The sequence below is a fragment of the Neoarius graeffei genome, chromosome 18 (genome assembly GCF_027579695.1).
Source record: "Neoarius graeffei isolate fNeoGra1 chromosome 18, fNeoGra1.pri, whole genome shotgun sequence".
Lineage (NCBI taxonomy): Eukaryota > Metazoa > Chordata > Actinopteri > Siluriformes > Ariidae > Neoarius > Neoarius graeffei.
Genome location: NC_083586.1, coordinates 6,083,147 through 6,099,097, shown reverse-complemented (window position 1 = coordinate 6,099,097; position 15,951 = coordinate 6,083,147). Strand labels below are relative to the sequence as shown.

The 15,951-nt window shown below is 50.8% G+C and overlaps 2 non-coding genes across 2 annotated transcripts; one reads left to right on the top strand and one right to left on the bottom strand.

Moving 5' to 3' along the window:
- Positions 1-1,872: 1,872 nt before the first annotated feature.
- Positions 1,873-1,944, bottom strand: trnae-uuc (transfer RNA glutamic acid (anticodon UUC)). Its single transcript has one exon. It is a non-coding gene; the product is annotated as a tRNA-Glu (tRNA).
- Positions 1,945-9,220: 7,276 nt separating this feature from the next.
- trnae-uuc (transfer RNA glutamic acid (anticodon UUC)) lies at positions 9,221-9,292 on the top strand. The gene has a single exon. It is a non-coding gene; the product is annotated as a tRNA-Glu (tRNA).
- Positions 9,293-15,951: the final 6,659 nt, after the last annotated feature.

Here is a 15,951-nt window from a genome sequence, read left to right as displayed (position 1 = left end):
TAAGACAAAAATATTATACTTGGCCATTTACTTATTGAGGAAAATGATCCAATATTACATATCGGTGAGTGGCAAAAGTATGTGAACCTCTAGGATTAGCAGTAAATTTGAAGGTGAAATTAGAGTCAGGTGTTTTCAATCAATGGGATGACAATCAGGTGTGAGTGGGCACCCTGTTTAATTTAAAGAACAGGGATCTATCAAAGTCTGATCTTCACAACACATGTTTCTGGAAGTGTATCATGGCACAAACAAAGGAGATTTCTGAGGACCTCAGAAAAAGCGTTGTTGATGCTCATCAGGCTGGAAAAGGTTACAAAACCATCTCTAAAGAGTTTGGACTCCACCAATCCACAGTCAGACAGATTGTGTACAAATGGAGGAAATTCAAGACCATTCTTACCCTCCCCAGGAGTGGCCGACCAACAAAGATCACTCCAAGAGCAAGGTGTGTAATAGTCGGCGAGGTCACAAAGGACCCCAGGGTAATTTTTAAGCAACTGAAGGTCTCTCTCACATTGGCTAATGTAAATGTTCATGAGTCTACCATCAGGAGAACACTGAACAACAATGGTGTGCATGGCAGGGTTGCAAGGAGAAAGCCACTGCTCTCCAAAAAGAACATTGCTGCTCATTTGCAGTTTTCTAAAGATCACGTGGACAAGCCAGAAGGCTATTGGAAAAATGTTTTGTGGACGGATGAGACCAAAATAGAACTTTTTGGTTTAAATGAGAAGCATTATGTTTGGAGAAAAGAAAACACTGCATTCCAGCATAAGAACCTTATCCCATCTGTGAAACATGGTGGTGGTAGTATCATGGTTTGGGCCTGTTTTGCTGCATCTAAGCCAGGACGGCTTGCCATCACTGATGGAACAATGAATTCTGAATTATACCAGTGAATTCTAAAGGAAAATGTCAGGACATCTGTCCATTAACTGAATCTCAAGAGAAGGTGGGTCATGCAGCAAGACAATGACCCTTAGCACACAAGTTGTTCTATCAAAGAATAGTTAAAGAAGAATAAAGTTAATGTTTTGGAATGGCCAAGTCAAAGTCCTGACGTTAATCCAATGGAAATGTTGTGGAAGGACCTGAAGCGAGCAGTTCATGTGACGAAACCCACCAACATCCCAGAGTTGAAGCTGTTCTGTATGGAGGAATGGGCTAAAATTCCTCCAAGCCGGTGTGCAGGACTGATCAACAGTTACTGGAAACGTTTAGTTGCAGTTATTGCTGCACAAGGGGGTCACACCAGATACTGAAAGCAAAGGTTCACATACTTTTGCCACTCACAGATATGTAATATTGGATCATTTTCCTCAATAAATAAATGACCAAGTATAATATTTTTGTCTCATTTGTTTAACTGGGTTCTCTTTATCTACTTTTTGGACTTGTGTGAAAATCTGATGATGTTTTAGGTCATATTTATGCAGAAATATAGAAAATTCTAAAGGGTTCACAAACTTTCAAGCACCACTGTACATCAGATGTTGGAAGAACAGCTGGATGCACTGGCACACATTTTGCCTGGTGTAGTGAAAACCTGGACCTTTACCCTTACCCTCTGTACAGGTTTGAGCCCACAGTGTTAAAAAAATAGCTGTAACGCTGAACACCGGCTGCTGTGGTCAGATTCAGAGTACAGCCTTTGTTGGAGTTAACAAAAACCCAGGCCCAGGATCTTAGATGGGGTAAAAGAGAGCTAAGCCGAGTAAGCCAAGAGTGAATCCTGGAATCTTCTGCACTATCATGAGACTTCTTGTCCCATTATGACACCAAAAGGATTCATGAAAGCATGAGCTGATAGAATGAAGATTTCACTCAAGGTCATGTGACTTGCAACTCAAGTGACACAACAAAGACTCATTCCCATACCAGGAGTCGAACCCAGGCCTCCTGGGTGAAAACCAGGAATCCTGACCACTCGACCATATGGGACAGCCTTCATGTGTAAAGGCCGCCTTTGAACTGCTTAGGCCATTGGTGAGAACTCAGGCATTTTCCAGAAAAGTAGCTCATCTCTAGCCACTTTATCCTGTTCGACAGGGTCGCAGGCAAGCTGGAGCCTATCCCAGCTGACTACAGGTGAAAAGTGGGGTACACCCTGGACAAGTCGCCAGGTCATCACAGGGCTTACACATAGACAACCATTCACACTCACGGTCAATTTAGAGTCACCAGTTAACCTAACCTGCATGTCTTTGGACTGTGGGGGAAACCGGAGCACCTGGAGGAAACCCATGCAGACACAGAGAGAACACGCAAACTCTGTGCAGAAAGGCCCTCACCAGCCATGGGGCTCGAACCCAGACCTTCTTGCTGTGAGGCAACAGCACTAACCACTACACCACCGTGCTGCCTGGAAAAGTAGCTGTTATTTTTTATTTTAATTAGTCAGGCTGGAAATGATTATAAAACCATCTATAAATAGTTTGGACTCCATCAATCTACAGTCAGACAGACTGTGTACAAATGGAGGAAATTCAAGACCATTGTTACTCTCCCCAGGAGTGGTCAAACAACAAAGATCATTCCAAGAGCAAGGTGTGTAATAGTTGGCAAGGTCACAAAGGACCCCAGGGTAACTCCTAAGCAACTGAAGGCCTCTCTCACATTGGCTAATGTTCATGAGTCCACCATCAGGAGAACACTGAACAACAATGGTGTGCATAGCAGGGTTGCAAGGAGAAAGCCACTGATCTCCAAAAAGAACATTGCTGCTCATCTGCAGTTTGCTAAAGATCACATGGACAAGCCAGAAGGCTATTGGAAAAATGTTCTGTGGACAGATGAGACCAAAATAGAACTTTTTGGTTCAAATGAGAAACGTTATGTTTGGAGAAAGGAAAACACTGCATTCCAGCCTAGTAACCTTATTCCATCTGTGAAACATGGTGGTGGTAGTATCATGGTTTGGGCCTGTTTTGCTGCATCTGGGCCAGCACAGCTTGCCGTCATTGAGGGAACAATGAATTCTGAATTATGCCTGCGATTTCTAAAGGAAAATGTCAGGACATCTGTCCATGAACTGAATCTCAAGAGAAGGTGGGTCATGCAGCAAGACAATGACCCTTAGCACACAAGTCGTTCTACCAAAGAATGGTTAAAGAATAAAGTTAATGTTTTGGAATGGCCAAGTCAAAGTCCTGACCTTAATCCAATGGAAATGTTGTGGAAGGACCTGAAGCAAGCAGTTCATGTGAGGAAACCCACCAACTTCCCAGAGTTGAAGCTGTTCTGTATGGAGGAATGGGCTAAAATTCCTCCAAGCCGGTGTTCAGGACTGATCAACAGTTACCGGAAATGTTAGTTGCAGTTATTGCTGCACAAGGGGGTCACACCAGATACTGAAAGCAAAGGTTGACATACTTTTGCCACTGACAGATATCTAATATTGGATCATTTTCCTCAATAAATAAATGACCAAGTATAATATTTTTGTCTCATTTGTTTAACTGGGTTCTCTTTATCTACTTTTTGGACTTGTGTGAAAATCTGATGATGTTTTAGGTCATATTTATGCAGAAATATAGAAAATTCTAAAGGGTTCACAAAGTTCCAAGCACCACTGTAAGAGTGATGCAGAACTGAGTGGAGATGTTATCTGTAAGAAAATTTTCCCTCTCTCAAAGGGTTGCTGGTCAAAGCCCATGGTTAGACTCTGAGCAGAAGCTTCCACCTTTGTCAGTGTGAACAACAAGTCTTGTACAAAGTGCTGTATGGGGTAAGAGAGAACCAAGCAGCAATGCAAGAAGCATCTGATCTGAGGTCACACGCATTAACCATCGTGCCCCAAGCTGACGTAAGGTTTCAAGCAGTGGTGATCCTTTCTCATTTTGCTATCCCTCACAAGCCATGCTAACAGTTGCAATCCATGGACAAGCTCAGAGATGAAGAGTGACTCAGTGAAACTGAAAAATCTATGATATAACCCAGATTCCCACCAGGGTTACAGAGATGCCAGAACAGAATCCAATTGCTTCTCTGATTACAGCTCTCCAGACTCTGAGTTATCTGTGTTCCCCTACCAGAAAATCAGCTGCTGGTTGAACCATTTTGTGGTCAGCCAAGCATCTGAAAGAGAATCTTCTAATTTGTAGTCAGCCCTGTTATCCATTGCACCACTGACCCAAGCAGAGCCATGATCAGTGAGCTCCAAACTACGTACGAATTTCCATTTAGTCACTGTTCAATAGTGAGACAGAAAACACAATGCCATGACCCAACTTCAAACCAGGGTTGCTGCAGTCATAACGCAGAGTGCTAACCACTATACTATCACAGCACTCCATCCCCCCAAGGGCAGAGTGTCTGATCACGTTGCCACAAACTCAGTGGCTAGACATGGATTGGGCCATCCTGGCCCACTTTTGGCCTGGTGTTGTGAGAACAGTCAGCTTTTTAGTTCAGTTCAGTTCATTTTCATTGCTCATTTTATGTAAACACATGGCCAACTTGCAATGAAATGCAGTTGACCAGATAAGAACCAGAAACAAGTCTCTCAGCACTGGAGCCTGACAGGAGTTTAACAGAATAGCAGTTAAAAAAAAGATTCAAAGTCCTAAAGATAAAAAAAAACAACGGAAGTTAAATTCAAGTGAAAATAAAAATAACTGAGATGTATGCATGCATTGTCTCAGGGTGGTAGTGTGGGGAGGGGGTGTAGCACAAGCACCTGTATTGCACATCACAAAAATTGACACGTGCGGCTACCAGTAATTCCACTTTGTTGAAGACCAATGAAGTACTGACTATGTAAACAGAGTTTTGATATGTGTTGGTAAATGTGGAAACAGTAAATATGTATATGTTTTGGTGATATCTCAAGACTCTGTTTACATATGTTGGTGATATGTAAATGGAGTCTTGTGATATAAACAGAGTCTTGTGATATGTCGATTGTGGACCTGTAGTAGTTTGAAATGATGTTTGCCTTCATGCCAAACTTCTTCAGCCTCCTCAGGAAGCACAGCCGCTGTCGAGCTTTCCTGACCACAGTGTGGAACTTGAAGCTGCTGACCCTTTCGACCTCATCCTCGTTGATGTAGATGGCCTAGTGTGTCCTCCCTTGCTGTCTCCTGTAGTCCACTATCATCTCCTTAGTTTTCCTGACGTTGAGAGAGAGGTTGTTGTTCTGGCACCAGCTGGCTAACGCCTTCACTTCCTCTCTGCATGCCGTCTCATCATTGTCTGTAAGGAGGCCCGAGATGGTTGTGTCGTCAGCAATCTTGATGACGATGTTGGCACTGTATTTAGCAGTGCAGTCGTGGGTGAACAAGGAGTACATGAGGGGACTGAGCACACAGCCCAGTGGCGCACCTGTGTTCAGGATAAGCGAGGAGGAAGTGTGGCTACCAATTATCACCACCTGGGGTCTGCCTATCAGAAAGTCAAAGATCCATCTGCAAATGGTCATCTGCTCATGCGCAGAAGCCGAACAGCCCCATGGAGTCCTCCCCGTTCGCCAATCTGGTCCACACCCTCGCCACGGCCCAGCAAAGCCAGCACCAGGCGCTAGTCACCGTCCAAAAGGAGCAGGAACAGCGGTTCGAGGCCCTAGTGCTTACTCAGTAAGAAGATCGTCAGGCATTCTGGCTCCTCCTCGCGTCGGCGGGGTCCACCAATGCTCCCACCGTGGGCCCGTCCCCCCTCACCCTAACAAAGATGGGCCCACAGGACGACCCCGAGTCATTCATCATGCTCTTCTAGCAAGTCGTGGAGACCTCGGGGTGGCTGATGGAGCAGCGTGCGGTGCACCTCCTCCCCCTGGTAATGGGAGAGGCGCAGCTGGCTGCGCTACAGCTCCCCGCCGACTGCCGGCTGGCCTTCGCGGACCTTCGCCAGGCTGTCCTCCAGCGTGTGGGACTCACCCCTGAGCAGCAGTGTCATCGCTTCCTCGCTTTGCGCTTGGAGGAAGTCAGCCGGCCAGCCATTCGCGTTTATCCAGCAACTCTGGGATGCCTGCTGGCGGTGGTTGAGGGCCGACAACCGCAATGCCGAGGGGATCATCGACCAGGTGGTACTGGAACAATTCTTCGCATGCTTGCCAGCAGGAACCGGGAGTGGGTCCAGTGCCACCGCCCGGCATCGCTGGATCAGGCAATCGAGCTGGCGGAGGAACATTTGTCGGCTGTCCCGGCGGGAGGACAGCAGACAGCCTCTTCTCTCCTCTCCTCTTCTCTCTCTCTCTCTCTCTCTCCCTGTCCTCCTGTGTCTCGTCCTTGCCCCATTCCCCCACCATGGAGGCGGGGGCTGGCGCCACCCATGCCAGCCCGCCGCACCCTTGGTGCCCTCCCATTTCTCCATTCTGTGTCTGTCTCTCCCCTCCTCAGGTGAGTGAGCCCCAGCACACCAGTGCGGAGAGGAAGCCCGGGCCGGTTTGCTGGCACTGCGGGGAGCCGGGCCACCTCCAACAACAGTGCATGGTAATGGAGGTGGGTGCGGTGGTTCGGATCCCCGACGTGCCAGGAGCTGCCCTCGATTGGGCCGGAGCGTATCGCATACCGGTGAGTATTCAAGGGGATACATATCAGGCGTTGGTGGATTCTGGTTGTAATCAGACCTCAATTCACCAAAGGCCTGGTGCAAGATGAGGCATTGGGGGGAGCACAGGGGGTGAAGGTGTTGTGTGTGCACAGGGATGTTCACAGCTACCCTTTGGTGTCGGTCCACATTTTTTTCCGAGGGGAAAAAATTATAGTAAAGGCAGCGGTTAACCCTCGCCTCACCCACTTGATAATTTTGGGGACTGATTGGCTGGGATTTCTGGAGTTGATGAGCCATTTAGTGGAGAGTGGGTCCTGCCATACTTCAGTAGGGGAAGGTCCAGGTGTTGCCTTGGCAGGAGCAGCTGTCACAGAGCCGTCTACATCATCTCCGTGTCAGAGTGAGGAGCCACAGGCTCCTCCTCCCTCTCTCGGGGAATCCCTGGCGGATTTCCCGTTAGAACAGTCGTGAGACGAGACTCTGCGGCATGCGTTTGACCAAGTGAGAAGAATCGATGGTCAAATGCTCCTGCCGAATGCCACCCCGTCCTTCCCCTATTTTTCTATTATGAAGGATAGATTATACCAAGTGACGCAGGACACTCAGACGAAAGAGCAAATCACACAGCTTTTGGTTCCAAAAAGCCGCTCGGAATTGGTATTCCAGACAGCTCACTTTAATCCCATGGCTGGACACTTAGGGCAGGATAAGACACTAGCCCGAATAATGGCCCAATTATATTGGCCGGGGATTCGCGGCGATGTCCATAGGTGGTATACGGCGTGCCGCGAATGCCAGTTAGTAAATCCAGCGGCCATTCCAAAAGTGCCTTTGCGCCCTCTACCATTAATCGAGACCCCGTTCGAAAGAATTGGGATGGATCTCGTCGGGCCATTATATCAGTCAACACGAGGGTACCACTTTATATTAGTTCTGGTGGACTATGCAACATGATACCCGGAAGCAGTGCCTCTCCGCAATATCTCAGCATGCAGTATTGCAGAGGCGCTGTTCCGCATCATCAATAAAGTGGTGGTAAAAGTTCACCATTCCCAGGAACTCCTGCAGGGACCGCACCATGATGGGCCGTGGGAAGTTTGAGATCGCGGCAACCTTAGACGGGAGTCGCATGGCCCCGTCCTTGGTGATGCGATGACCCAGGAAGATAACAGTGGTCAAACCAAACTGGCACTTAGCTGGGTTGATGATAAGTCCGTGCTGACTGAGACACTCAAAAAGGATCCGCAGGTGGGCCAGGTGCTGGGTTTTGGAAGTGCTGGCCAAAAGGATTTCATCCAGGTAAACAAACAGAAAAGGCAGATCACACAGTACGGAGTCCATGAGGCGCTGGAAGGTCTGGGCAGCATTTTTAAGGCCGAAAGGCATCCTCAAGAACTCGAACAGTCCAAAAGGGGTGATCACTGCTGTTTTGGGCACATCAAGTGGATGGACAGGAACCTGGTGGTATCCACGGATGAGGTCCACCTTAGAAAAAATAACCTTGCCTGCCAGGCATGTTGAAAAATCCTGGATGTGAGGCACTGGATAGCGGTCTGACGTTCTAGCATCATTAAGTCTGCGGTAATCACCACGGGGCGCCACCTGCTGGCGGGCTTGGGAACCATGTGGAGGGGCGAAGCCCATGGGCTGTTGGAGCGGCGGATGATGCCAAGGTGTTCCATGCTGTCAAACTCAGCCCTGGCAATGGCCATCTTAGCTGGATCTAGCCATCGTGCCTGGGCGTAGACAGGTGGGCCAGTGGTGGCGATGTGGTGCTCCACCCCATGCTTGGCAGTAGATGACAAAAATGTGGGCTGCGTGAGTGCTAGAAACTCTGCGAGCAGGCGATGAAACTCGTCAGCCTATGAGAGCACACTAGACAGTCTGATGGAGTCTACACCACTGAGAGTGCAGTTGTATGAAGAGAACGTGGTGGCGTCAATCAAGCAACGGTTTTTGACATCCACCAGCAGCCATAAGTGCATAGAAAATCCGCACCCAGGATGGGGACAGCCACTTTGGCCGTGATAAAGTTCCAGTTAAACCGCTGACTGCTGAAACACAGCTCCAAGTGATGCATGCCGTAAGTGCATATGGGGCTGCCGTTAGCGGCCTCTGGGGGGGAGGCCAAATCCATTCGCTAGGATGTCCAGCATCGATACAGGTAGAATGCTCTTCTGCGCACCAGTGTCACACAAGAAACAGCGCCCAGAGGTGGTGTCCTGGATGAACAGCAGCCTGCCAGTGCGGCCGACGCTCAAGGCCACTACTGAGCACCCACTTTTATGCCCACTTTTCCGGGCGGCACGGTGGTGTAGTGGTTAGCGCTGTCGCCTCACAGCAAGAAGGTCTGGGTTCGAGCCCCATGGCCGGCGAGGGCCTTTCTGTGCGGAGTTTGCGTGTTCTCCCTGTGTCCGCGTGGGTTTCCTCTGGGTGCTCTGGTTTCCCCCACAGTCCAAAGACATGCAGGTTAGGTTAACTGGTGACTCTAAATTGACTGTAGGTGTGAATGGTTGTCTGTGTCTATGTGTAAGCCCTGTGATGACCTGGCGACTTGTCCAGGGTGTACCCCGCCTTTCGCCCGTAGTCAGCTGGGATAGGCTCCAGCTTGCCTGCGACCCTGTCGAACAGGATAAAGCGGCTAGAGATGAGCTACTTTTCTGGAAAATGCCTGAGTTCTCACCAATGACCTAAGCACTTCAAAGGCGGCCTTTACACATGAAGGCTGTCCCATATGGTCGAGTGGTCAGGATTCCTGGTTTTCACCCAGGAGGCCTGGGTTCGACTCCTGGTATGGGAATGAGTCTTTGTTGTGTCACTTGAGTTGCAAGTCACATGACCTTGAGTGAAATCTTCATTCTATCAGCTCATGCTTTCGAGTCCTTTTGGTGTCATGATGGGACAAGAAGTCTCATGATAGTGCAGAAGATTCCAGGATTCACTCTTGGCTTACTCGGCTTAGCTCTCTCTTACCCCATCTAAGATCCTGGGCCTGGGTTTTTGTTAACTCCAACAAAGGCTGTACTCTGAATCTGACCACAGCAGCCAGTGTTCAGCGTTACACCTTGTAGCGTGAATAGCGTGTGGGTGGAGCACAGAGGACGGCAGGACAGAGATCAAGATCAACAGAAGGCTTTATTGCCGTACTTTTCAGTCTAACAATGTTAACCAACAGTCAGAGACACGCACGCACACACACTGTCGTCTCTGCTGGGGAAAAAGCTCCCTTCCGCTCTCCCTCTCCCTCCTTAAGTAGGGTGCGGTTTACTGGGGAAAACACACACAAAACACAGGTTAATTACCCTCAGGTGTAGCAATTCTGCCACTTACCTTCCCCGACTCCGCCCTCCTGTCACAGACCGGTGCTTGACCACGCCCCCACTGCCACATAACCCGCAGCCGACTCTCCCCCCCTTGACGGGAGAGGAAGTCCGCCACGACCATCTGCGCCCCCGGCCTGTGGACCACCTTGAAGTTGAAGGGTTGGAGTGCCAGATACCAACAGGTGATCCGCACGTTGGCATCCTTCATGCGGTGGAGCCACTGGAGGGGTGCATGGTCCAAACAGAGGGTGAAAGAGCGCCCCAGCAGGTAGTAACGGAGGGCGAGGACCGCCCACTTGATCGCCAGGCACTCTTTCTCGATTGTGCTGTAGCACCCCTCACGCACTGACAGCTTTCGGCTGATGTATAGGACGGGGCGATCCTCTCCCTCCACCTGCTGGGACAAAACGGCTCCCAGTCCTCTGTCCGACGCATCCGTCTGCAACAAAAAAGGGAGAGAGAAGTCAGGGGAGTGCAAAAGTGGCCCCCCACACAGTGCAGCCTTTACCTCAGAGAAAGCCCGCTGGCACTGCTCCATCCACTGGACCGGATCTGGCGCCCCCTTTTTAGTGAGGTCAGTTAGCGGGCTGGTGACGTCCGAATAATTAGGTATAAACCTACGATAATAGCCAGCCAGCCCCAGGAACTGTCTCACCCCCTTTTTGGTCTTGGGCCTCGGGCAGGCCACAATCGCTGCTGTCTTATTAATTTGGGGATGCACCTGCCCGTTACCCAAGTGGAAGCCCAGATACCATACTTCCACCCGCCCAATCGCACACTTCTTCGGGTTGGCAGTGAGCCCCGCCCGCCTCAGTGACCTAAGGATGGCCCTCAGGTGTTGCAGGTGCCGCTGCCAGTCATTACTATAAATAATGATGTCGTCTAGGTAAGCGGCCGCGTAGGTGGCGTGGGGCCGGAGGACCCGGTCCATCAGCCGCTGAAACGTAGCGGGTGCCCCAAACAGCCCAAACGGAAGTGTGACGAACTGGTGTAAGCCGAACGGTGTGGAAAAGGCCATTTTTTCCCAGGATAATGGAGTCAAGGGGATCTGCCAATATCCCTTCGTCAAATCCAGTGTCGAGTAAAAGCGAGCCGTGCCTAGTCGATCGAGCAGCTCATCAATATGAGGCATTGGGTACGCGTCGAATTTAGACACCGCGTTGACTTTTCTATAGTCCACACAGAACCGGACCGAGCCGTCGGCCTTAGGAACCAAGACCACCGGGCTGCTCCAGTCACTGTGGGACTCCTCGACGATGCCCATTTCGAGCATGGCCTGAAGTTCTTCCCGAACCACCTTTTTTTTGTGTTCGGGTAATCTATAAGGACGGCTACGCACTACCACCCCCGGGGGCGTCTCTATGTGGTGTTCTATGAGGTTAGTGCGACCGGGCAGGGGCGAGAACACATCCGAAAACTCGGCCTGCAACTGGGCGACCTCCGTGAGTTGGGTCGGGGAGAGGTGGTCTCCACAGGGGACCGGAGAGGTACGCGATGCCAATGTCCCTTTTTGGACCTCCGGCCCCAGCTCTGCCTTCTCTGGAACTACCAACACCAATGCCATGGGGACCTCCTCGTTCCAGAGTTTTAGCAGATTGAGGTGGTAGATCTGTAGCGCCCCCTCCCGTCCATTCGCCTAACCTCATAGTCGACGTCCCCGACTCACCGTGTGACCTCAAATGGTCCTTGCCACTTGGCGATTAATTTGGAGCTCGACGTGGGCAACAGGACGAGTACCTTATCTCCCGGAGTGAACTCTCTAAGGCGCGTGCCCTTGTTGTACAGGCGGGTTTGCCATTCCTGGGCCTGCCGCAAATTCTCCTGAGTTAGGTGGGTGCGCGTGTGGAGTTTTGCGTGCAGATCCATAATGTACTGAATCTCGTTTTTGCTCTGTGAAGGTCCCTCCTCCCAATTTTCCTGCAGCACATCTAAGATGCCGCGCGGCTTACGCCCATATAATAATTCAAATGGGGAGAACCCCGTGAAGGCTTGGGGGACCTCTCACACTGCAAATAACAAGGGTTCGAGCCACTTATCCCAGTTACGTGTGTCCTCACTTACGAATTTTTTGATAATATTCTTGAGGGTGCGATTGAACCGTTCAATTAACCGTCCGTCTGTGGGTGATAAACGCTGGTGCGGATCGGCTTAATACCCAGTAGCCCATACAGTTCGCTCAGTGTTCGTGACATAAACGAGGTGCCCTGGTCAGTCAGAATCCCTTTCGGGATTCCAACCCGGAAGATGACGTGGAAGAGGGCCTCTGCAATACTGCGTGCTGAGATATTGCGAAGAGGCACCGCTTCCGGGTATCGCGTTGCATAGTCCACCAGAACCAATATAAAGCGGTACCCTCGTGTTGACCGATCTAATGGCCCGACGACATCCATCCCAATTCTTTTGAACGGGGTCTCGATTAATGGTAGGGGGCGCAAGGGCGCTTTTGGAATGGCCGCTGGATTTACTAACTGGCATTCGCGGCACGCCGTACACCACTTACGGACGTCGCCACGAATCCCCGGCCAATAGAATCGGGCCATTATCCGGGCGAGTGTCTTATCCTACCCGAGGTGTCCAGCCATGGGATTAAAGTGAGCCGCCTGGAATACCAATTCCAGGGGCTCTTTGGAATTAACAACTGGGTGACTCGCTCTTTCGTCTGAGTGTCCTGCGTCACTCGGTATAACCTATCCTTCAAAATGGAAAAATAGGGGAAGGACGGGGTGGTGTTCGGCTGGAGCGTTTGACCATCGATTACTCTCACTTGGTCAAACGCGTGTCGCAGAGTCTCGTCTCGTGATTGTTCCAGTGGGAAATCCGCGAGGGATTCCCCAATAGAAAGAGGAGGGGCCGGGGGCTCCTCCCTCTGTCGCGGAGATGACGTAGATGGCTCTGCGACCGCAGCTCCCGCCAAAGCGACACCGGGACCCTCCCCTATCAACCGGCAGGACCCACTCTTTACTAGGTGTGCCATCAAACCCCGAAATCCCGGCCAATCGGTCCCCAAGATCAAAGAGTGGGTAAGGTGAGGATTAACCACCGCCTTCACTATTGATTTTTCCCCTCTGAAAAATATGTGGACCGACACCAACGGGTAGCTGTGAATATCCCCATGCACACACAACACCTTCACCCCTTGTGCTCCCCCCAATGCCTCGTCTTGCACCAGGCTTTGGCGGATCGAGGTCTGATTGCAGCCTGAATCCACCAACGCCTGATATGTAGCCCCTTGTACACTTACCGTAATGCGATACGCTCCGGCCCGATCGAGGGCAGCCTCTGGCGCGTAGGGGATCCGCACCACCGCCCCCACCTCCATCGCTGCACACTGTTGTTGCAGGTGGCCCGGTTCCCCGCAGCGCCAGCAAACCGGCCCGGGCCTTCCCTCTGCAGCTGTGTTCTGAGGCTCACTCACCTGAGGGGGGGGAGAGACAGACACAGAAGGGAGAAACGGGAGGGCACCACGGGTGTGGCGGGCCGGCTGGGGTGGAGCTGGCCCCCGCCTCCGTGGTGGGGGAATGGGGCGAGGACGGGACACGGGAGGAGGGGGGGAGAAAGAGAGAGAGAAGAAGAGAGAGAAGACGATGTCGTTGGTTGTCCTGCCACCGGAACAGCTGCCAGATGATCCTCCGCCAGTCCTACGGCCTGATCCAGCGACGCCGGGAGGTGGCACTGGACCCACTCCGCGGTTCCGGCTGGTAAGCGGGCGATGAACTGTTCCAGCGCCACCTGGTCGATGATTCCCTCGGCGTCGCGATATTCAGCCCTCAGCCACCACCAGCAGGCGTCCCGGAGCTGCTGGCCAAACGCGAACAGGCTGCCAACTTCCTCCATCCGCAGCGCACGGAAGCGCTGGTGCTGCTGCTCCGGCGTGCGCCCCACGCGCTGGAGGACAGCCCGGTGAAGGTCGGCGTAGGCCAGCCGGCGATCGGTGGGGAGCTGTAGTGCGGCCAGCTGCGCTTCTCCCATCAGGAGGGGGAGGAGGCGCGCCGCGCACTGCTCCATCAGCCACCCCGAGGCTTCGGCGACCTGCTCGAACAATGTGATGAAAGCCTCGGGGTCGTCCTGCAGGCCCATCTTGGTTAAGGTGAGGGGAGACGGGCCCGCGGCCGGGGCGCTGGTGGACCCCGCCGACGTGAGGAGACGCCGGAACGCCTCTCGATCTTCCTGCTGAGCCAGCACCAGGGCTTCGAAGCGGCGCTCCTGCTCCTTCCGGAGCGTGACGAGTGCCTGGTGCTGGCTCTGCTGAGCCGGGGCGAGGGCGTGGACCAAGTCCACGAACGGGGAGGATTCCATGGGGCTGCAGGACTGATGCTCCACCTTCCCGGGTTTTGGCACCACTGTAGCGTGAATAGCGTGAAGGTGGAACACAGAGGACGGCAGGACAGAGATCAAGATCAACAGAAGGCTTTATTGCCGTACTTTTCAGTCTAACAATGTTAACCAACAGTCAGAGACACGCACGCACACACACTGTCGTCTCCGCTGGGGAAAAAGCTCCCTTCCACTCTCCCTCTCCCTCCTTAAGTAGGGCGCGGTTTACTGGGGAAAACACACACAAAACACAGGTTAATTACCCTCAGGTGTAGCGATTCTGCCACTTACCTTCCCCGACTCCGCCCTCCTGTCACAGACCGGCGCTTGACCACGCCCCTGCTGCCACACACCTATTTTTTAACACTGTGGGCTCAAACCTGTACAGAGGGAAAGGGTAAGGGTCCAGGTTTTCACTACACCAGGCAAAATGTGTGCCAGTGCATCCAGCTGTTCTTCCAACATCTGATGTAGGGCCGGCTACCATGCCCATAACCATAGTAACCCTTTCACAGTACAGTTTGAACACACTAATCTCTGTACTCAACGCCATGTTCTATCTCCGCCCATTCTTCTGAATCCCTGTAACTGTATTGGACAGAGATGATACCAGATACCAAAACCAGTGGCGGCACCAAAATTCTGTCTCTCTGGTGGTGGATTTCCTCTCTGGCAGTGGATTCCACAAGTGAAAGAGAAGCCGTGCATTGGTGCTACAGAAGGACAGAGAATGAAGAACCAGCTATTGATACCGGACTTTAGCCAAAGTTCAATGTATTTGACCTTTGCAGAGTTGTAATAATAATTGAACTGATTAGTTACTGCAGCTCACACAGTGTTTCAAAGAGAAAAGGCAACCAGATTCCTTTTCCCTTTTTCAGTGTCAATGAATTATAAACAAGATTCCTTCTAGATTATCGGACAGCCAACAGGACACAGAGGATCTTCAGCTGACGAGCTGTAAGGAACAAAATCGTCTTCATCCTGGATCCGCATCCCGCGCAATCTTCGGAGAAGGCACACTTCAATTGCTAACAAGAGCGATCACCCAAGTGAGGCTAGCATCTGGGCAAAATGTGTTAGTTTTTACTTGCAGTTAGTTAATAGTGTTCTTTATTTGAATTCATTTATGATTTAAATGTTCACATTTTGATTCATATGAAAGTCGGTCTTAGACCACGTGTTGTTTGATTTACTTTATTTATGATCAGTATTTAGTTATTTTGTGCATGTGTTCTCTCTCTCTCTCTTTTTAACTCCCTCCATTGTACTTCACTCCTCAACATTGGGATTTGAGTAGAATTTGGGTTTAAGGCCGAGCCAAGTCTAGTTTGAACTACAGATTCCTTTGTTCAATTTCGCACGCCCTTTCTGTGCTGACCATCCACCTTTTGGGCACGGCTGCATTCCATTCGCATTCCACACACACACACACTCTCACAAGCATGTGGTTTCCCTATCACATTTTTAACATCCACTCACCCCTACATGGCAAACTTGGATATACCTTATTACTTCTGGTCACCATTGGTGCCTTGGTTATCATCATATACACTACTGATTCTTATTTGTACATATTGTATCACCAGTTATATTGAACTATTCCTTGGCTGCTATCGTTGCTATATACGATCAGTATTAGTTTGCTAATTCATGTCAGCTATTTCAATAAATGGTATCTTTGGAATAAACTCTCTCTCTCTCTCTATATATATATATATATATATATCATTATCTCCAGCCGCTTTATCCTGTTCTACAGGGTCGCAGGCAAGCTGGAGCCTATCCCAGCTGACTACGGGCGAAAGGCGGGGTACACCCT